Consider the following 22,811-nt stretch of genomic DNA (forward strand, 5'->3'; position numbering starts at 1 on the left):
CCGTAAGAGGCTTAGCGATGACCGAGAAGTTAGCAATAAATCTCCTGTAATAATTAGCGAACCCCAAGAAGCACTGTAACGCCTTCAGGGAGGCAGGTTGGACCCACTCCGCCACAGCCTGGACCTTGGCGGGGTCCATGCGGAATTCATGAGGAGTGAGGATTTGACCCAAAAATGGTATCTCCTGCACCCCAAACACACATTTTTCGGTCTTCACAAACAGTTTGTTTTCCCGGAGGACCTGGAGCACCTTACTGACATGCTCAATGTGGGAGGACCAGTCCTTGGAAAACACAAGTATGTCATCAAGGTACACTACAAGAAATACCCCCAGGTAATCTCTTAAAATCTCATTTATGAAATTCTGGAAGACCGCGGGAGCATTACACAACCCAAAGGGCATGACGAGGTATTCGAAATGACCTTCGGGCGTGTTAAACGCAGTCTTCCACTCATCCCCCTCTTTGATGCGGATAAGGTTATACGCCCCCTGTAGATCAAACTTAGAGAACCATTGGGCCCCGTGAACCTGATTAAAGAGATCAGGAATCAAAGGAAGGGGATACTGGTTCCTTACAGTGACCTTATTCAAGTTACGGTAGTCAATGCATGGCCTAAGACCACCATCCTTCTTCCCTACGAAGAATAAGCCAGCACCTACCGGAGAAGTAGAGGGGCGAATGTAACCCTTGGCCAGGCATTCCTGGATATACTCTCTCATGGCTTCACGTTCGGGACAAGAGAGATTAAATATCCTACCCTTAGGGAGCTTAGCTCCTGGTACCAAATCGATGGCGCAATCGTATTCTCTATGAGGAGGTAACACTTCGGAGGCCTCCTTAGAGAAAACATCAGCGAAGTCCTGAACAAACTCAGGTAGCGTGTTCACCTCCTCAGGGGGAGAAATAGAATTAACAGAAAAACATGACATCAAGCATTCATTACCTAATTTGGTAAGCTCCCCAGTATTCCAGTCAAACGTGGCATTATGCAACTGCAACCAGTTAAGGCCTAAAACCAAATCGGACGATAATCCCTGCATCAACAGTACAGAGCACTGCTCCAAATGCATGGAGCCAACAAGGAGTTCAAAGACAGGGGTATGCTGTGTAAAATAACCATTAGCAAGAGGAGTGGAGTCGATACCCACTACCGGGACAGGTTTAGGCAAATCAATCAAAGGCATAGCTAAAGACATAGCAAATTCCACAGACATGATATTAGCAGAAGTCCCTGAATCCACGAAGGCACTGCCGATAGCAGACCTACCATCAAAAGAGACCTGAAAGGGAAGCAAGATTTTATTACGTTTCATATTTACGGGAAATACCTGTACGCCCAAGTGACCTCCCCGATGATCTCTTAGGCGCAGAAGTTTTCCGGCTGCTTATTCTTACGCCTAGGACAGGTGTTCACTTGATGCTTGTCATCCCCACAATAGAAGCAGAGACCATTCTTCCTGCGGAACTCTCTACGTTGTCGGGGGGACACGGAGGCCCCGAGTTGATTGGGTACCTCTGAGTCTTCCGTGGAAGAGCGAAGCAACGGAACCTCGGGAGGCATCATGGGGGAGTCAGAGGGGAAAACACAAAAACGTTCAAGTTGTCGTTCCCTGAGACGTCGGTCAAGTCGTACCGCTAAAGCCATAACCTGGTCTAGGGAATCAGAAGAGGGATAGCTAACTAGTAGATCTTTCAGGGCGTTCGACAGACCCAACCTAAACTGGCACCTTAAGGCATGGTCATTCCACCGAGAAGCTACGCACCACTTCCTAAAGTCAGAACAATACTCCTCAACAGGTCTCTTACCCTGACGTAAGGTCACCAGCTGACTCTCGGCAAAGGCAGTCCTGTCAGTCTCGTCATAAATGAGTCCGAGAACAGAAAAGAAAAGATCAACGGAGGAAAGTTCAGGGGCGTCAGGAGCCAAGGAGAAGGCCCATTCTTGGGGCCCTTCCTGGAGCCAGGACATAATTATACCCACCCGCTGGCTCTCAGAACCTGAGGAGTGGGCTTTAAGCGAAAATAGAGCCTACAACTCTCCCGAAAGGAGAGAAAAGTCTTCCAGTCCCCTGAGAACCGGTCAGGCAACTTGAGGTGGGGTTCAAGAGGTGAGGTGAGGGGCACTACCATGGTAGCATCAGGCTGGTTGACCCTCTGAGCCAGGGACTGGACCTGTAGGGAGAGACCCTGCATTTGCTGAGCCAGGGTCTCAAGGGGGTCCATTGTAGTGTGAGGGACCAGGGTAGACTAGGTATATGGGCTCGTGATTATGTAATGATGGGGGTAGGGAAACAGACAAGTGAGCCCTAATCTACCCGCCACTCAGTCCCTGCCTACTTGCAACGACCCGCCCTAGGCGACGGGGTACAACTGGGCGACGGTCCCTACGCTCAATAAGTGCACGACAGACAAACAGACAAGGGTACACAGAAGCTAAGGGAAATGGGGCAGTTGCCCACGGCAACACCGTGAGCAACAAGAGTGGTGAACGAGCCGAGTGAAACCAGGAGTGTACGAGGTACCAAACGCAGAGCAGGAGAGTAGTGAACAATACGAGTCAAACCAGGAGTGTACGAGGTACCAAACGCAGAGCAGGAGAGTAGTCAGTAAGCCAGGGTCAATATGAAGCAGGGTCAAATAGTTCAGAAGCTGCAGCAGGGCCAGGAAACCAAACGAGAAGAATCACAAGCAAGGAGGAACAGGAAAGGCAGGTATAAATAGACAGAGGGCGGGAGCTAGCTCCGTCTGGCCAGGCTGTGATAGGCTCTCCCACTCCTAAGCCTGCCATCCTGAGTGGTGGAAGATGGAGTCAGTCTCACAGACATAGAAGCAGGTGCAGACTGATTACCTATGGGCGTTGACACAGAAGCTGTGCCTGGCAGATCCTTTACAGGAACTGAGATGGATATTCTCACTGAATACATTGAGACCTAATGGACTCAATGTAGAGTTTAATGTAGATAGGATTACGATGTAACACTTTGTCCCCCTTTCTTCTCAATGAATTCTTGTTTATAGGTCCTCATTGGTCATTTTTTTGGTGACACATGTTTTAATTATATTACTTTTTTAAGTATTTTCTTTATATTAATACATTTGTTTTGTATCATTCTAGACCCCAGCAGAACTTCAGGACCATTCCCTTATCATGTACACCAATAATAACATCATCATTGTTTTATATGTATTCGCCAAATTGGTTGCTGTTGGTTTGTTTAGTCCCAACCTATACAATAAAGATAATTTTGTTCATATATTGCTTATTTCTTGTCTCTAATGGTGACAATCAGTTAGGTGATATTGGGTTGATTACCCAGGTACAAACATTGTATTAATATAAATATCAGTATTTTGGATTTGTTACTTCATCGATATATATAGGTCCGATACACGTTTGCGATCTTTTGGACTTCCCATATGCATGAAAATGTAATTGGTTTAATCCTATAGATCCTGGGGACTGGAATCCTTTGACCACGGAAGTGTGGCCAGGGATCTAGTATACCCGCGTGTGGACTTTTAGGTGCTTTTTATCCGTCAACATATATGAATTGTTAGATATGTCTTTATGTATCGCTATATCAACACTGACTGTCCCTATGAGCATATTTCAGATTAAGTTATGATCTTTTTCTTGGTTGGGACTACACATCATACCATCAACAATTGCGCTACAATTCTTACCTCTTTGATGAGACAGAGTTCAGTGATTGGTTGTTGCCTGACAATGGTGGACGCTCTGCAAGCGAGGTGCACGGGGCGGAGAACACGCTGTCGTCAGTACGCTCTTCAAGCCTCCTGTTGCATAGCGACGTAAGACTTCCGGTCTCTCAACCGGATGTCAGCAACACATATACACACCCACATATTTTGAATACTAAGTATTGTGGAAAGATCATCGGGATACACACAACCTCAGGGTGATTTGCATTTAGAAGGTCCTGAAGCTCTGATTGGTGAGTGGAACTATCATTATTAGTTCCGACACAACTGTTGTATATGTGATTATATTATAATCATGTAATTTTGCTTACTTGTTATGCTGTATTGTTATTTAATATATATGTATATGCACTTGCACTTTATGTATCAACTTTTTGATTGTATTTGATACTGTATTAACACATAGATTCAATGTATTTTTTGCACTATGCAGTTTATTTGTATTTTAATGAGATCAATTATGTAAATGCTTTCTTGCTCTATAAAAACTGTTATCACTCAGTGTGTCACTATGCTTGATAAAGGTCCTATTGTTGGACAGAAACGTCGCTGTTTGTTGGCTGAATAAAGCACTATTTTTTCACATTTGGAGTGCTGCAAGATTTCTATTTTTGTATACTGCTTTGTCCTCGGATCGGGACGACTTGCTTGGCACCTGTACATTTATTTCCAGTGAGTGCTGCTGCTTTCTGCTGTTGTATATATAATGTGTATGTATAATACATAAAATGTATCATGAGCCAGGGCTGTAGCAACACAGCCCTGGTCATGAACATGGTTATAAACAAAGCAGGACAATTAGCATTGCCCTGCTTTGTTTGTAAACCATGGAGACAGGAATTAGTTATTCCCTGTCTCCATTTCAAATCTCCCGCGCGCACGGACGGTCTCGCGGGGGCGCTCATGAGTCGCCTGGTGATACATTATCACCATGCCGACCCATTCTAGCCGGGGGCAAGCGCCACTCGTCCCCCCGCTGCGAGCGTACCGCCAGGGTTAAATAGCCCTGCGTCGGTATGCTCAGCAGCTGAAGATGACCTCACCACTACATCAAGGAGGAGCAGCTGAAGAGGACTGCCTGCCTCCCACACCACCACGAACTGGCTCACCTCTCCTGTCCTGTCTCTCTCCCCCTACGACCTGCTGCTGTCTCCTGCTTCTGCCTCTGCTTCTGCTCCACCAACGAGTCACGATAAGTATCAAGTGTAGAAATAGCTACACTTAACCCTGTTTCTCCCTGTCTCCTCCTGCTGTAATCCTTTCTTCCCTGAGTCCCTGTGTTAACCCTTATTGTCCCTGAAGTTCCCTGAGTTAACCCCTTGCTCACCCTGAGTACTGTCCCTACTCTCCCTGAGTATTGTCAAGTAAACCCTTGCTTCCTTGAGTTAACCCCTTGCTCTCCCTGAGTAAGTTAACCCTTGCATCCCTGAGTTAACCCCTTGCTCTCCCTGAGTAAGTTAACCCTTGCTTCCCCGAGTTAATCCCTACTCTCCCTGAGTACGGTCACTAAGTTAACCCTTGCTTCCCTGAGTAACCCTTGGTGCCCTGCTGTCCCTGAAGTTCCCTGAGTTAACCCTTTGCTGAACCCTGTTTACCTTTGCTGCCCTAAGTACCCTGCAGTGACCCTTGACCTGCACATCCTCAGGTACACAGTAACCCATTCCCCTTCTTCCGCCTTATCCCGTATTAACCCTTAGTGTATAGGGAAAGTTATATTAGGAGGGAGTGGGACAGAGATAGTGAACGTGTGAGAATTACAAGTAACTTATGTGTATTGTGTTGTAACGTAACTGTATTCATATGTATGTTTAGGTAAGTGGGTGGCGGTATAATTAGTATTGTGATACCGTGTTTATACTGTACTGTGATTAGTTACTGTATTTTATATATGAGTGATTACTGTATGTTAATAAATATTATCTTTATTTACTATACGGTCTTATTCCCATAAGTAGCAGCAAAAGCAATTAGATCGACATTAATATAAGGAAAAGGTAGGGGAACTAGGCATAACCCTAGTGACTCTGATTATAAAGGAGGTAGTAATAGTGGGTGACACTAACCAGTGAATCCCGCTATTACCCCACCGCCATTAACACCTTCACTGCAACAAAGGGGCCTAGGCCAACACCTGAAAAACATTCACCTAGCATTATCCACTCATGACTACTCAGTTACTAAATGCTCCCACTTAATTACCACCCACAGTCGATCGTGGAATATCTAGGAGGGGAGAAATTTCACAAACTGACTTGTTGCATCGGTGGCATTCTATTACAGAACCACGCTCAAATTCAGTGAGCTCTTTAGACTGACCCATTCTTTCACAAATGTATTTAAATGCAGACTGCATGACTAGGTGCTTCATTTTATACACTTGTGGTAATGGGACTGAATGAAACACCTGAATTCAATGATTAAGAGGTGTGTCCTAATACTTTTATCCATATCGTGTATGTCCCGGTCAACTGCACACGACCGTGCCCGTAATCACAGTCCGTCACTACGGGCACTGACGGCCGTGGTCAGCCACTTGCATTTGCGGGCCATACTCCCATATAAAGTATGGGAGCATAGTTCGTAAAAAGCAAAAAATAGGACACATCCTATCTTTTGCGGAGCCTTTCTATGGCATGGACACCTTCCCGTAAAGATACAGCAAGGTGTCCGTGGGCAATAGAAATGAATGGGTCTGTAATTACGATCCGTAATTACGGATGAATTCTACGAGTCGTGTGCATGGAGCCTAAGTGCTATTATTGTGAATTGTCTAGAAGTAATAACAACTCAGCAAACTTACAGGGTGTGGCCACAGAGTGCTGAAGCAGGTGTCCTTTTAACTGCAGTTTGTTTTAAAGGGGTATTTCCTAAATTAAAATTGATCACTTATCCATAGGATAGGTGAAAATGTTCTGACCCCTAGGGGCACAACCGCTCGGACCCCCACAGATCATGAGAAGAAGGGTCCAGAACCTCAGATCTTCCTCAATGAACTTCCCACAGAGAGATGGAGCCAGAATGGATCGGCATTCAAGCAAGCGCCTGCTGCTTCATTTAATGTCTATGAGAATGTCTGAAACAGCCGAGTGCTGTACTCTGCTTTTTCAGTAATTTCCTTAGACTTTTAGTGGAGCAGCAGCACACATGCCTGACCGCTGCTCCATTCAATGCCCTTCTTGCTGTGGTCGAGCAGTGAGGAGCAACGGGGGTCCGGGACCATCTCGCAATCGGTAGGGGTTTCAGCAGTGGGGCTCCTATTGATCAGAAAATTGAGTCTTGGAATAGCCCTTTAATTCTTTTAAATAGTCCCGTCGAGATATGCAGCAAAGTGACAGCTACATATCTCGCTATAGGAATTCATGTCAGTCGCTTTAAAAAAAGGTCTTCGTGTGTATAATTTCTTGTAAAGAAAATGTAAAGATCTCAAAAATTTGCTGTAAGTTGACTAATGTGTAGTGCACTTATTCCTGTTATTTATACAAAATCTAAAATAAAAACAAGGGCGTTAACCCCTTTAGGACACAGCCTGTTTTGGCCTTGTGGACACAGATGATTTTTTCAAATCTGACATGTCACTTTATGTGGTATTAACTCTGGAATGCATTTGCCTATCCAAGCGATTCGGAGATTGTTTTCTCGTGACATATTGTACTTTATGTTAGTGAAAAAATTTGATCTATAAATTCAATATTTATTTGTGAAAAACGTACAATTTTTGCAAAAATGTGCAAAAATTAGCATTTTTCTAAAATTAAATGTATTTGCTTGTAAAACAGATAGTAATACCACACAAAATAGTTACTAGTTAACATCCCCCATATGTATACTTTATATTTGCATCGTTTTTTTTCACGTCCTTTTATTTTTCTAGGACGTTACAAGGCTAAGGCTGGGTTCACACGACCTATTTTCAGGTGTAAACGAGGCGTATTATGCCTCGTTTTACGCCTGAAAATAGGGCTACAATGCGTCGGCAAACATCTGCCCATTCATTTGAATGGGTTTGCCGATGTAGTGTGCAGACAATCTGTCATTTACGCGTCGTCGTTTGAAAGGCTGTCAAACAACGACGCGTAAAAATACAGCCTCGTCAAAAGAAGTGCAGGACACTTCTTTCAGATGTAATTTGAGCCGTTCTTCATTGAACTCAATGAAGCACAGCTCAAAATTTACGGCTGTCAGAGAAGCCTCGCAAAATGCGAGGAGGAGCATTTACGTCTGAAACGAGGCAGCTGTTTTCTCCTGAAAACAGTCTGTCTTTTCAGACGTAAATGCCTGCTATCGTGTGCACATACCCGTAGAACTTTAGCAGCAATTTCTCATATTTTCAAGAAAATTTCAAATAGCCCATTTTATCAGGGATCAGTTCAGTTCTGAAGTGGCTTTGAGGGCCTTCTATATTAGAAAGTCCCTATAAATCACCCCATTTTGAAAACTGCACCCCTCAAGGTATTAAAAACCACATTCAGAAAGTATTTGAACCCTTTAGGCGTTTCACAGGAATTAAAGCAAAGTAGAGGTGAAATTTACAAATTTCATTTTTTTTGCCGAAATTCATTTGTAATAAAAAAAAACAACCTGTAACACAGAAGGTTTTACCAAAGAAATGCAACTCAATATTTATTGCCCAGATTCTGCAGTTTTTAGAAATATCCAACATGAGTCCCTAGTTTCCTAATGGACTGAAACACAGGCCTCAGAAGCAAAGGAGCACCTAGTGAATTTTGGGGCCTCCTTTTTTTACGAATATATTTTAGGCACCATGTCAGGTTTGAAGAGGTCTTGTGGTACCTAAACAGTCGAAACCCCCCAAAAGTGACCCAATCTTGGAAACTACACCCCTCAAGGCATTTTTCTAGGGGTATAGTTAGCATTTTGCAGAATTTAGTGGAATTAGTCTGTTAAGATGAAAATCACCTTTTTTTCTGTGGAAACATAGAGTTTATTCATTTTTACAAGGAATAAAGGAGAAAAAGCACCCCAACATTTGTAAAGCAATTTCTCCCGATTACGGCAATACCCCATATGTGGTCATAAACTGATGTTTGGACCCACAGCAGGGCTCAGGAGGGAAAGAGCGCCTTTTGGATTTTGGAGCGCAGATTTTGCTGGATTGGTTTTCAGTGCCATGTCGGGTTTGCAATGCCCCGGAGGGACCAAAACAGTGGAAACCCCCCAAAAGTGACCCTATTTTGGAAACTACACCCCTCAAGGAATTTTTCTAGGGGTATATTGAGCATTTTGACCCCATAGGATCTTTTTTAGAGCTAAGGTGACCAGAAACAGCGATTTTGGCGCTTTAAATTATTATTTCTTACAGCGTTCACCGTGCGCAATATATTACAATTTACTTTATTCTGTCGGTACGATTACGGCGATACCATATGTGTATAGTTTTTTTAAAGTTTTGCAGCGTAATAAAATTACGTTTCTATAAATTTATTTATTTTCTGAGACACCATATTCTGAGTCGTAACTTTTTTATTTTTTCATCAAAAAAGCTGTGTAAGGGCTTGTTTCTTTGCGGGACGGGTTGTAGTTTTTATTGGTACTATTTTGGGGTAAATGCGACTTTTTGATCACTTTTTATTCTATATCTTGGGAGGGGTGGTGACCAAAAAATAGCGATGCTGACATAGATTTCTGCTTATTTTGTTTGCGGCGTTCACCGTGCGGAAAAAAGAAGATTATAGTTTCATAGTTTGGGTCGTTACGAACACGTTGATACCAAATATGTGTACTTTTTTTAATGTTTTCATTTTTTCCCTATAATAAATGACTTATTATAGGAAAACAAAAACTTTTATTTTGACACTTTTATAAAACATTTTTATTAACTTTTTTTTTATTTTTTACACTTTATTTTTTTTACCTGCAGCTCTGATTGCTGCTAGAATACATTACACTACCTAGGTAGTGTAACGTATTCCAACTGTCAGTGTGACAGTAAGTCTACGAGGACCAGCCAGAGGCTGGTCCTCTTGGGCTTCCATACATGGCTGACCTGGAGGCCGTTGTCTGGCCCCCGGGTGCCATCACAAGCATCAGCAGCCCCCACAATTGCATGGGGGCTGCTAATGTGCTAAAGAAAACAACAAAATGTGGTGATTGCAATCGAGCACCTCATTTATCGGGTTAATTGCCGAAATCAGCAGCGATGAGCCGCTGATCGGCAACACTGGAGTGTCAGCTGTCAGGGACAGCTGATCTCCCAGTTCCCGATGCACACCTTGTCGCCGACAGTGTGCATCGGGAACGACACAGTGACTTCCTGTCAATCTGACAGGGAGCCTATCAGGACCAGCCGAAGGATGGTCCTGATGGGCTTCCGTCCATGGCAAACATGGAAGCCATTGTTTGGCTTCCGTTTGCAATGCTAACTATCGGCAAACCCCACGATTTCGGACCGGGGTCTGCCGATATGCTAGAAACCCCTAAAATTCGGCGATTGCAACCGATCGCCAAATTTAAGGGGTTAATTCGCAGAAATCAGCGGCAAAGGACCGCTGGCCGGCAAGAGTGGAGTGTCAGCTGTCGTCGACAGCTGACCTCCCGGTTCCCGGTGCACACTGTCGACAGTGTGCACCGGAAAAAACTCAGTAACTGTACGTCCTCGTGTGGGAAGTTAATTACTCGTGCGGGTAGGGGTTAAGTTCACGTCCAAATTTTGGAGAGCCCTGTGTAATCTGTTAGATGTTAAGCTGGACTTTTATTCTGCTTATCCCACACAGTCTAATGGTCAAGTGGAAAGGATCAATCAATTATCTTCGTCATTTTGTTTCTGTCCAACATGAGTTGTGCTATATTGACTATTGTTTTGGCCAGCTGCTACTTCGCAACGGTTGAGCGGCCTAGTGGGTCCACATACCCATAGCCGTGACACCAGCCAGCTTATGATATAAGGCAAGTTGGCCAGACTAATATTAAATAATACTAATGCCAGATTAGGGGATACCTTAAAACCCGTTAAGATGATATTAATTGAACGACATAAATTCAAAAAGACTGAATTTTCGGGCATGGTTTAGGGTCCCTACTTCAAAGCAATTTTCCAAAAAAGTGGAGAGTATCCTGGTATACAATGAGATAATCTTCTTAAGATTCAATACCATCTTATGTAATTTTTTTCTACACAATTGGAAGGATAAACAGAATGATGCTAATGGTGGATTTATTTTACAAAGGAAGGGCAACGCGTTTCAACTCAGAACCTGCATCTTCATAAGGCCGAAAATGATGGTGCATAACTTTACATTTATCTACATTAAACCTCATTTGCCAAGTGGACTCCCAAACACTTAGTTTGTTTAAATCCGCTTGCAATTCACGAACATCTTCCATAGACTAAACATTGCTACATAGCTTGGTGTCATCTGCAAAAATAGAAATAGTGCTATTTATCCCATCCTCTATATCATTAATAAATAAGTTGAATAATAGTGGACCCAGTACGGAACCCTGGGGTACACCACTTACAACCGGGGACCATTCAGAGTAGGAATCATTGACCAAAACTCTCTGGATGCGGTCTTTGAGCCAATTCTCAATCCAATTACAAACAATACTTTCTAAACCTATAGTCCTTAATTTACCCATTAGACGTCTATAAGGGATAGTGTCAAATGCCTTTGCAAAGTCCAAAAACACTATATCCACAGCGGCCCCTCTGTCTAGGCTTCTGCTCACCTCTTCATAAAAATTAATTAAGTTGGTTTGACAGCTTCTGTCCTTAGTAAAACCGTGCTGGCTGTTACTTATAATACTATTTTTTGTCACATAATTCTGTATATAGTCCCTCAATAGCCTCTCAAACTTTTTCCCCACAATGGATGTTAAGCTTACTGGTCTATAATTACCTGGGGAAGGCCTAGAGCCTTTTTTGAAAATAGGCACCACATTTGCACTGCACCAGTCCCTTGGCACTATACCAGTCACTAGAGAATCTCTAAATATTATGAAGAGGGCTACAGAAATAATTGAACTAAGCGCTTTAAGAACTCTAGGGTGTAACCCATCTGGTCCCGGGGCCTTGTGTACATTTATTTTGTTTAATTTAGCTTGGACAATCTCTACATTCATCCAATTCAGTATATCAACTGATATATTAACAGCACTGGTACCGGCTACATCAGCTGCTCTTCTGTTGTATATACAGAGCTGAAGAACCCATTTAGTAACACTGCCTTCTCTTGAGGCAAGGACTCCTAGCATCGTACATAACTATGATGCTAGGAGCCCGGCTCTCTGCACTGAGTTCGGTCCGGGACTTCCGGCCGAAATACGTCCGTTCATTACGGACGTTAATGTGGTCGTGTGAACAAAGCCTCATTTGACATTAGTTCTTCCCAATCTATATCCTGAATTGCAGTCCTCAACCTGGGGAAATTGGCCTTCTTAAAATGAAGTATTTTTGCCCTCCCAGCCTGTGTTTGTTTTTTACAGTATATGTAGAATATAACGATCTTATGATCACAGTTACCGAGTCAACAAGCTCTGCATTATTAGAAATGACCAGATCCAACAGAGCTTCACCTCTTGTCGGGTCTTCCACAAACTGGCCCATAAAATTTTCTTGCAACAGGTTGAGGAAATGTCTCCCCTTTGCAGTTGAAGCTGAACCATGACACCAATTAATATCCCGGTAATTAAAATCTCCCATTATCACTACTGTACCCGCCTGTGCAGCCCGCTCCATCTGTTTATATAGCTGACCTTCCATCTCCTCAGTTATACTGGGGGGGGTCTATAGATTACACCAAAAGTAATTTTTTCAGTGTTTACCTCCCTTTGTAATTCCACCCACAAGGTTTCAACCACCTCACAATCTTCACCCTCTAATGTCTCTTTCACACTCACCTTCATATCACTTCTCACATACAGACATACACCACCACCTTTCCTATATGTCCTGTTTTTCCGAAACCGTGTAAAACCCTGTCGATTTACGGCCCAGTCGTGTGAAGAGTCTAGCCATGTTTCAGTATTACCAACTATATCTAGAAAAAAGCAGAGGATTGGAGCAGCACTGTGAACAAATGCCTGACAAGGCTGGTGCAAAGCTTCAAAAATAAAGGAGTGACCTCTGCTTATGTGTTAGATATCCAAAAAAGAGAACGTGAAGCAGCACTCAAATAAAGTGAATTTATTCATCCAACATGGAACCACAACGTTTCACCTCCTCTATGAAGGCATATTTTTGGATAACCAACTATATCTATATTTTTTTCCAATACCAAGGCCTCTAGCTCCCCCATTTTGCTTGCTAGACTTCTGGCATTTGTGAACATACACTTTAACTTGCCTTTAAATGTTTCACTTTCATTATCAGAAATGTGATTATTTGACATTATTTGGGCATTTTTATTTTCATTGCTGTTTTGTAATGAAAAGATCTCCTTGTTGCCTAGTCCTCTCCCCACAGTCTGTTTCTCCCCCCACCAATATAGTCTGACCCCTCTCTAACCTAACTACCCCTTTATTTTCTACATTGACCTCCCTCCTCAGCCCTAGTTTAAATACTCCGCCACCCCAGCTAGAATTCTCTCCCCCAGCATAGCGGACCCCCTTCCATTTAGGTGCAAATCATCTGCAGAATACAGTTTGTACCCCAATGAAAAGTGCTCTAGTGCTCTAGGAACCCAAAGCCTCCTCCTCTACACCAAGACTTAAGCCATGCATTTAACTCCCTGAGTTCCCGCTGTCTTTCCTGTGATGCGCATGGCACAGGCAGTATTCCTGAGAATACTACTTTGGAGGTCCTTCCCTTCAGCTTGTAGCCTAGTTCTTTAAAATTATCCTTAAGGCTCCTCCACCTACCATTTATTCCGTCGTTAGTACCCACATGGACCACAACAGCTGGATCATCACCAGCCCCTCCCAGCAATTTGTACACCCCTTCCATCACATGCCGAACCCTGGCACCAGGGAGACAGAAAACCATTCGGTTGAGGCGGTCTTGGTGACAAATTATTCTATCCATCTTCCTGATTATAGAATCCCCTACAACTATCAATTGTCTTGCCTTACCTGCATTACCATCCCGCTGACTACTAGCTGGGCTGTTCTCCCGGCTGTTAGGGAGATCAGTATCCACTAGGGCTGCCATTTCTGAGACCGACACCCTCGCATCACCCAACTTGGATTGGCCTTCCTTTTCTTGGACCCCTTTCAACTGCTCCTAACTACATTAACCCAGCTACTTGCCTGATCCTGCTGACCCATGTCTTAACCCTCCAGATCTACCCCACTAACTGCTTGTTCTGTCAGCAGCATGCTCCGCTCAAGGTTGTCTATTGTCCTCAGTGTTGCATTCTGCTCCTCCAGATCTCTAATGCAAGCTTCCAGGTGACCAACATGCTCTCACATCTGCCACAGAAATATTCATCCTGGAACTCCGGCTCCAGTCGTGCATACATATGGCAAACTGTGCACTGAAGCAAACCTCCAATCTTGCTGTCCATTTTCCCAGTTACAAAAAAACAGTGAACAATTGAAAAACTAAAAGAAGAGTGTCACGAAGGGTCTGTGTACCCACTGGGCTGTACCGCCTTGACGGTATGGCAGCTGGCCAACAGGGCGCAGGTCAATGTCTATAGTTCGTTTAGGGCACATGTGGCAGCTCGGACAGTAGCAAGGCAGGCTCGGCTGGAACTAGGCAGAAGGCAGATGTTAGGCGTGGTGAAGCAGGACAGGCGTGGTATACAGCACAGCACGACTTTGGCTATCACAGTACTCGACCAGGATAGTACGGAATGCAGGGAACAGGAACAGGAACACACTAGGAGGCCATCACATAGACAAACTTAGGAAACAACAACAACGCTCAGGCATCAAAGCAGGGGGCAGGACCCCTCTTATAGTCCAGGGTACTCACGGCCTGATGTTCATCAAAGTCCGGTGCGCTCGGACGAGCGAGGACACATCGGCACCAAGCGACAGAGGCTACATCGACTTACCTGCAAACGCCGATGCTGCTGCAGAATCAACTGTAGCCTCTGTCGCCTGGTGCCGATGTGTCCTCGCTCGTCCGACACGATGCAGGACCTGGGGCAGGAAGTGACGTCACAGCGTGATCTCTCGAGAACACGCTGGGTCTGTGCACTGCCAGAAGCTGGGTGTTAACGAAGAGAAGTGGATGATGCTGATTCGTCAGCATCATACACTTCTATTCACAACGCCCAGCTAGTAAAACAAGTAAAAACGCCCAGATGTACACACACAATACACGCCCACTTGGACTTAACTTTAAACACGCCCAGTTGTACTTAAGAAAGGCTCATTTGCATAAATATAAAAATGCTCATAACTTGGCAAAAAATGCTCGTTTTTGAAAAAAAAACGAAACGTTACTGTAATATACATTGCAACGCCGATCTGCTGCAATACGAGATAGGGGTTTGAAAATCTGGTGACAGAGCCTCTTTAAGCCCAAAGGGGGGGGGGGGTATTGGTGAAAATTACTATTAAATAGGGAGGCTCTATGGATATTTATGGTAAGTTAGACACACGTTTTCCCAAAGGAATGAACTATAGGAGTGACCTCATGTATATCTATTAATAATATAGTATTCCCCTCCTTTGAAATATAAAAATCCATTTGTCTTTCTTGCAGAATATTGAACAAATTAGTTTTGGTACACCTGTTTTTTGACTAATTAAAAAATTGTCTTATATCGACAAAATTATATATTTTCAAATAGGTAAAATACAAATTTGCTCTTACCATACAAATCGGTGTCTCTTTGTATTAATGCGTTTTTAGCTCCACCTAACGACATACACTATGAAATAACATACTAGTGAAACTGAACGTGTCTGTCGCTGTCCATTCAGTACCTCTGTCATAACAACATAGCATATGACTACAATTTCCTATCTATGCGTGGTACGCTGTCCTTCAGCACCACGGGATCAGTTCAGTGTGTAATGTTACATCTAGTTTCTAAAGTTTGTTTGGATGGATTATTTAGCAAAGAAAGCAGTATAATAGAAAATAAAATTAACTTTTTTAGGGTTTTTCTATATATTGCAGTTTGTGGTATAAGTCCATGCAATGAATTTGCATTGTCTATATGGTGCAATACATATTGCTTCATGTTTTCAATGTATAATTTAATTTGGCATACAAGGGGTTACTGCCCTTGCGTAAATCACATGGGATGTTTCCCACCTGGTTACATTTTTAATCCAAATCTTTGGGAAGTCAGCTATGACTAAGAACCTTTACGGTTGGAAACGCATAAGCATCCTTCCCGGGAATGTTTTTACTTTGTTTTAAAGTTATGATTTAAAGTTTGGATTTTAAATCAGACTGAGTGTGGGATATTACCTTTTTAACATATCTACTATAAACAATTAAACCCAACCCCACCCTACCCACCCCCCTGAACGCGAGAAATGTTTCATTCCAAAATGCACCATGTAGGATAAAACAGAACTACACAGGGTATTCTTAAATGGTTAATGAAATGGGCAACCCCCTTCACCTGAAATGTAGTAAGGATAATTAAGTAGAACTAATAGGCTCAATAGAGCCACAACATGGAAGACAGAAGTGTCCTGGCAATATATCCAAGTCGGAGTATATCTCCCGACACCCATCACAGCTGAACACAGCATCAAGGAAAATTCAAGTGTTCACAGAAGAAAAAAATTAGGAAGATGTTCCATGATAAGGAGTAATTTCCTTTGATTATATTTCCTTACAGCATAGGAAGATACGATACCACAGGAGTAGAGGAATCATAATCCATGACGTTCTATCCAGGTAAAGATGTCTTCCGAGTTGTCCAGTAACATTGCTGAGTCATTGTGCACCAATATGAGTGTCGCGGGGTAAACGATAGCATACACAATATGCTTCTCTCTCAAACATTTACTGGCCTCCGCAAATCGTTGCCTCTGTTTTTGCACTTTCAGCGAATAGTCTGGAAAGAATCTCACATCTTGGTTGGAAAGTTTCAAAGGCCCCTGTTTCCTCGCAAGTTCCAGCAATTTGTCTCTGTCTTTGAAATTCAGAAACTTGGCAATGAAAGTGCATGGCAGCGCCTCAGGTAGAGGAGCTCTAGTCGGGATCTGATGTGCACATTTCACACAAAACATAGGAGAAAAGGCAGTATCCCCAAATGTAAATGTCACGGTCACAGGGTATGTGGACCCACTAGGCCGCTCCGCCGTAGCGGAGAGGCAACTGACCAGGTCGAAGTCTATACGAAAGTCTACAGCAGTTCGTAACACTCGAGTACCTGAACTAGTTCAGACAGTGGCTGTGGCTTCGGCACGGATGGAGGTCGGTGCAGAAGGTTGCGCCAGACGTGGCGGGCAGTACAAGACGTGGCAAAAGACACTGGACGCGGCAAAAGACACTGGACGTGGCAAACGACAGCAGGTGCAGTAGGACACGACTCCAACGCTAGTAGGCACAGGAACAAGGACACAGCACAGGATACAGGAACAGGTAACAGGGCACGGGTAACAACTGGAACGGGAAACACTAAGGGACCATTTGCAAGACAGACTTGGGATAAACTAACAACGCTCAGGCAAGGATCAGAAGGGATGGGGCCTTCTTATAGACCAGGAAATCATGTGGGTTGATGATGACGATTTTCATGTACGCACGCTGGCCCTTTAAGAGCGGGCACGAGCGTGCGCACGCACACTATGGGACACAGGATCGGAAGTGAGTGCTGGTGTCTCCTAGGAAGGAGATGAGGACCAGCGCTCACAGATCCATGGCTGCGGGCGTCGGGAGGTGAGTGAACCCGACGGCCCGCGACCATGGACGCTACAGTAAATTTCAGACAATTCTCCAAGAATACAGCAGGGTCTGGCTTTTCCACACCTTCAGCGGGACTGACGGATTCAGTGAGTAGCGCTAGATACAGCTGTCCTGTATAAAGAATACAGAGCAGCTATATCTAAAAAAGTTAATTATTTTTAATAAAAACTATTTGTAAAGATGCACCAAACACACGGATACACCTTTTTATTATAAAAAGATAAATAAAACAATTGCCTTACAAAAGGTTTACATAGCCTTTAAATAGTACATTGGGTGGCACATGCAATGCATTATATGCTATAGAAATTAATTTTCTAAAACTTTTTCCCTAATAAAAAATTCTGTATAGTAAAAATTGAGTCCCACCTCCCAGAGAAAGTATTTAACAAATTTGATTTTGTTTAAAAAAAAAAAAGACTGTTTCTGAATATTGTCATTTTTAAAAAGTAGTCAAAGAGCAATAAAGTGTTGTCAAAAAACTATAAATTTTATGAATTAATCTCTCGAATTACCCAATCCCAAAAAATTACTACTGGGATTATGATATACCAAGCTTTTATTTGAAATATAATGCTGGGGGATTTTATTTGGCCAGTTACCAATTGTCTCAATACGCTAAGAACAACCATCATACTTGGAAGAGGGGATTGGTAGGCCAAAGGTTTAATAGATTTAGCTTCCATCATAGAGGAGTGCTTAGTAAATTCCTCCACCTTTAAAAGAGTAAAATATTTTTTTTTGTGAAACTCTAGGTTGCTTATTTGCCCATATAAACTGCATAACCAATAAAGTTTATTAAGGGGATACATCTCATAAAATAATTTTTTTTTGGAAGAAAAACTATTTTAAAAGAGTCTGTATTCTAGCTATCCATGATAATTCTAAATTAGAGATTCTTTCCATCTTAGGTTTTATGCAGGAATATAAGTTATTAATATTTATTTCTACCATCAGTCTAGTCAGGGAATATAACAAAATACCTAAATAGGGAACCCCACCTTCATTCCATATGAAAGGGTAATTATTTAAGAGGTGTTCCTTAAAGCATACCTGTCATTTCATCTCAAACTAAAAAGGGTACATATTGTGCTTACGGACATGCTGGTGATACTAATGTGATACTTTCCTGACTTCCCATCATGCATTGTGCCTCCTCAGGAGCATGCACATACATTGGACAATCAGCAGCCAGCAGGTACTAAACTCCACCTCTCAGGACTGGACTGATAATCTGCCCTACAGGGCAGATTCCAGATGGGCTACGCTAGAAACTAAAGTGGGCCGTCTGGCCCTTAGTTCCCGGGCCGCCGGCCCCAACACACAGGGTGATGCTTCTGTGTCAAGACGTTCTGTGGAGCTCAATACTGGCACTGCCTCCCTCTCTTGCCTGTGCAACAGTGCTTGCTTTTTGCTCCTGCTGGCTCCCATAGGTGAGTTTTATACAGTACTATAAGTCACTCACATACAGCTACCGTACTTAAACATCTTTAGGGTCAATGTTTCACATTCTGTGGCAGGTAGCCAATCTCCACACATCATAGTTTAGTCGTGTTTAATCTGAGATTTTATGAAAATCACAAAAAACGCTGCTTTTCTGTGATTCTCCGGAAATGAAGACAAAAATTCAGCCATTTTGCATCACTACAGCAGAAAATGTCAGTCTTTTAGCCATAGATGCAGCGGATATATGTAATGACGGGGAAGGGAGACAGACAGGTGAGCCCTAATCTACCCGCCACTCAGTCCCTGCCTACTTGCAACGGCCCGTCCTAGGCGACGGCGTACAACTGGGCGATGGTCCCTATGCTCAATAAGTGCACGACAGACAAACAGACATGGGTACAGAGAAGCTAAGGGAAATGGGGCAGTTGCCCACGACAACACCGTGAGCAACAAGAGAAGTGAACGAGCCGAGTCAAACCAGGAGTGTACGAGGTACCAAACGCAGAGCAGGAGAGTAGTGAACGAGCCGAGTCAAACCAGGAGTGTACGAGGTACCAAACGCAGAGCAGGAGAGTAGTTAGTAAGCCAGGGTCAATATGAAGCAGGGACAAATAGTTCAAGCAGCAGAGCCAGGAAACAGGAGAATCACAGGCAAAGGAGGAGCAGGAAGTGAAGGTATAAATAGACAGAGGGCGGGAGCTAGCTCCGTCTGGCCAGGCTGTGATAGGCTCTCCCACTCCTCAGCCTCCCAGCCTGATTGGCAGAAGGAGGGGTCACTCGATCAGACTTAGGAGCAGGTGCAGACTGACTAACCATGGGCGTCGACACAGAAGCTGTGTCTGGCAGATCCTTTACAATATATCTGAAAAATTAAAAAAGGAATTCCACAAAAAGGTTCTTGAAAATCTGGTGTGCACCTCAGTTTTACGAGAAAACATCCTATACTTTAAAAAAAATTTATGCAAGCTAGTGCATCCCATGGGATTGTTGGATTTTATTTTATTAGTTCAGGCAATCTGTGTATTCTTTCTACCGTTAAGTTTATTGCATCATATTTTGGCAGTACTATATGTAGCAATTTATGAAAATATGAGGTCAAATCTGCCTCTACTATAGACTCTGAAATATCTTGTATTCAGACATTATTCCGCCGGGATCTGTCTTCTAGGTCATATATCTTGTTTTTAAATTTCACCATTTCCTCCTCCAAGATACTTGAAGACTCAAAGATCATGGACCTTGAGACAAGGAAATGGTGAACACTCTTTAGGCTCAGACTTCAGATGAATAGAAGCAGGACTTCACAAATTGGTTTTCAGTCAACTTCTGTTTATTGGGTCTTATAAAAAAAAAGTGTATCAGGGTTTCAAAGATCTTTCTCAAGTTGCAGACACAAAGCTATTGGTGATAGGTATTCATCCAAACATTCAATAACGACGCACCATAATTAGAACCCCAACCACAGGGGGAGGTGCTAGGCATAAAAAAAAACCACACATACAGACTTGGGGAACAAATTTAACATATAGAACATAATTACAAATAAGCCTTTAGATAAAACATTAATGCCCTGATTATAAATTAATCCTTTTGTACACACTGGTTTCAGGTAATTATAAAGAAAATCAAACTTTCAGTATCAGACAGTGCCGACATCATATAGTTACTGCTAAGTTGTCTCAGAAGCTATAGCACGAAACCTTCATCCAATGGTTGGATCTATGAGTGTGCATCAGGAGATGCTGCACTATTGATATAGGAACCAAAGCGGATTCTAAATAGATTTTCTTAGGACTGACATCAGTTTGCTGTCAGAGTAATGTGAATCTCAGCAGCGGTTACGCTGAAATGCGATGTATCAGTTTGGCTACATAATAGTTACAGTGGAAATTTACAAAAGGTAATGGGAAGGGCTTGTTCAAAAGCAAATAGTGACAAATTATTTTCAAAATTATTATACCCATGCTGCATCAAGATATAGGGCAAATAAGAGTCCTAAAATATACTGTGTAAAAGTACTAAACACAAAGCCTTGAGAGTTTATCATAAAAATAATATCAGCAAATGAGTAGTAAATAGTAATTTATAAATAAAATAGATGTCCATAAAAACAATATCAGAAAATTAGTAATAAATAGTAAAAACTGAATAAATATATAATCGAAAAGATGGCCAATAATTGAAAATATACATGTTACTCACTATATTCTAATACGAAAAAAAAGTTGAAATATCCAAAATAAATAATAAGATAATTTTATAATTATAAACAATGAAACAGCAAACACTCACCAGTATAGGAATAATATATGCTAAAAGAATAGATGACACTTGATAAAAAAAAAGAAAAGTCTATTTTATTGTCCTAATGCTTGGTTTGGCAATCCCTGGTGGAGCAGAGAGCAATTGATCAGATTCTCATAGGGACCATGGTGTGGTTCCTACAAGTTACACTCAAAGGCTTTATTAAGTCCAAGTGGAAACAAGCTATTTATTTTAAATATTCAACACATTTCACGTCTTTTCAGTCGTTAAAAGAAGTCAGGTATGGATTGGGATATGTTCAATCGAAATGAAAGAAAAACATGAGAAATCGCATCCGTGAGTTTGCTGTGCATGATAAGAAACGCTATGTTTATCGTAGTCAGTTGTCACATTCCATCTGTGATTTTTGACGCGGGCCCGAAGCGTTTGGATTGTAAAGCCTATATACTGGAGATTCTAAAAGATAAGTTACATGAGTAGTTGATCAGTTCAGAAAAGTTGCAATTTCAAATGACTCCTCAGTGGTAAACTCTAAGCAGCATGCCAAGATCCGCAGGCAAAGAAAGTTATCTTCGGCAGGGAGCGAGTCTACGAGTACCGCCGCAAGGCATAGCTAGGTATGTACTTGCCCACTTGTGTAAGCAAGAGACCTACGCAGGAGCAAAAACGCCATGCAGCCATCCTCATCAGCAATCAAACCACACCCCTCCTTTGCAACATTCACAGTTTTAAAGGAACAGTGTCATCACAATTTTTTTTTTCATATGTTAAAGATGTTAGTGCTTTATTAAAAACGTTTATATTTATTTGTGTGTTTGTGTTTTACTTTTTCTTATTTTTACACTTTTTCTTCCCTATGGGGGCTGCCATTTTTTGTTCCATTTCTGTATGTGTCGATTAACGACACATACAGACATGGAATACGGCAGCCACAGTCCCATAGGGACTGCGAACGGCTCCCGTCCCATCCACTTCTGTGTACGCCGTCTGTGTGGGAACTGCGCATGCGCCGCTCCCACACAGTCCAATTTGAAATTGGCGCCGTCCGGCGCCATTTTCCTGTGGACCGGAAGTCGCGGCCGGACAGTAAGATTACTACTCCCGGTCGCGGCTTCCGGACTTGTGCACTTGGACCAGCGGCAGCAGACGGAGCGGACGGGCCGGAGGGAGCCGCGGCGGCAGGAGCAGGTAAGAGAATTTCAATGTATGTTCGTGTTTGTGTACGTTTACTACTGTATGTAAACCTACTACACTGTGTGTTAGCTCAAAAAATGGTGACACACAGTGTAGGAGGATAGACCGTTCAAACCCCTCGTTTATCCCGGCACTAGCCAGGATAAAGGAGGGGGGGATGCTGAGAGCTCACTAGAGCGAGGGCTTTTTACCCAATTTTGCAATGCTGCAATTTTGGGAATAGCTCCATCTAGTGACCAGCAATGGGAAATATTATAAATTAGAATCTAATTTATAATATTTCCTGACTCGTGAAAAAAAAAAAATAAATTTGAACAATGTTTAATCACCTACACACTAAATGTTTAATTAAAAAAAAAACAACATGTTTTTCTGGCAACACATTCCCTTTAAGCGTGCCC

At 42.7% G+C, this 22,811-nt stretch overlaps 1 protein-coding gene across 2 annotated transcripts in view; it reads right to left on the reverse strand.

The window, feature by feature from the left end:
• TEX11 (testis expressed 11) overlaps positions 1 to 22,811 on the reverse strand; it is a 963,534-nt gene that overhangs the window by 179,767 nt on the left and 760,956 nt on the right. The window lies entirely within an intron of this gene.

This window comes from Rhinoderma darwinii, chromosome 8 (genome assembly GCF_050947455.1).
Source record: "Rhinoderma darwinii isolate aRhiDar2 chromosome 8, aRhiDar2.hap1, whole genome shotgun sequence".
Taxonomy (NCBI): Eukaryota; Metazoa; Chordata; class Amphibia; order Anura; family Rhinodermatidae; genus Rhinoderma; species Rhinoderma darwinii.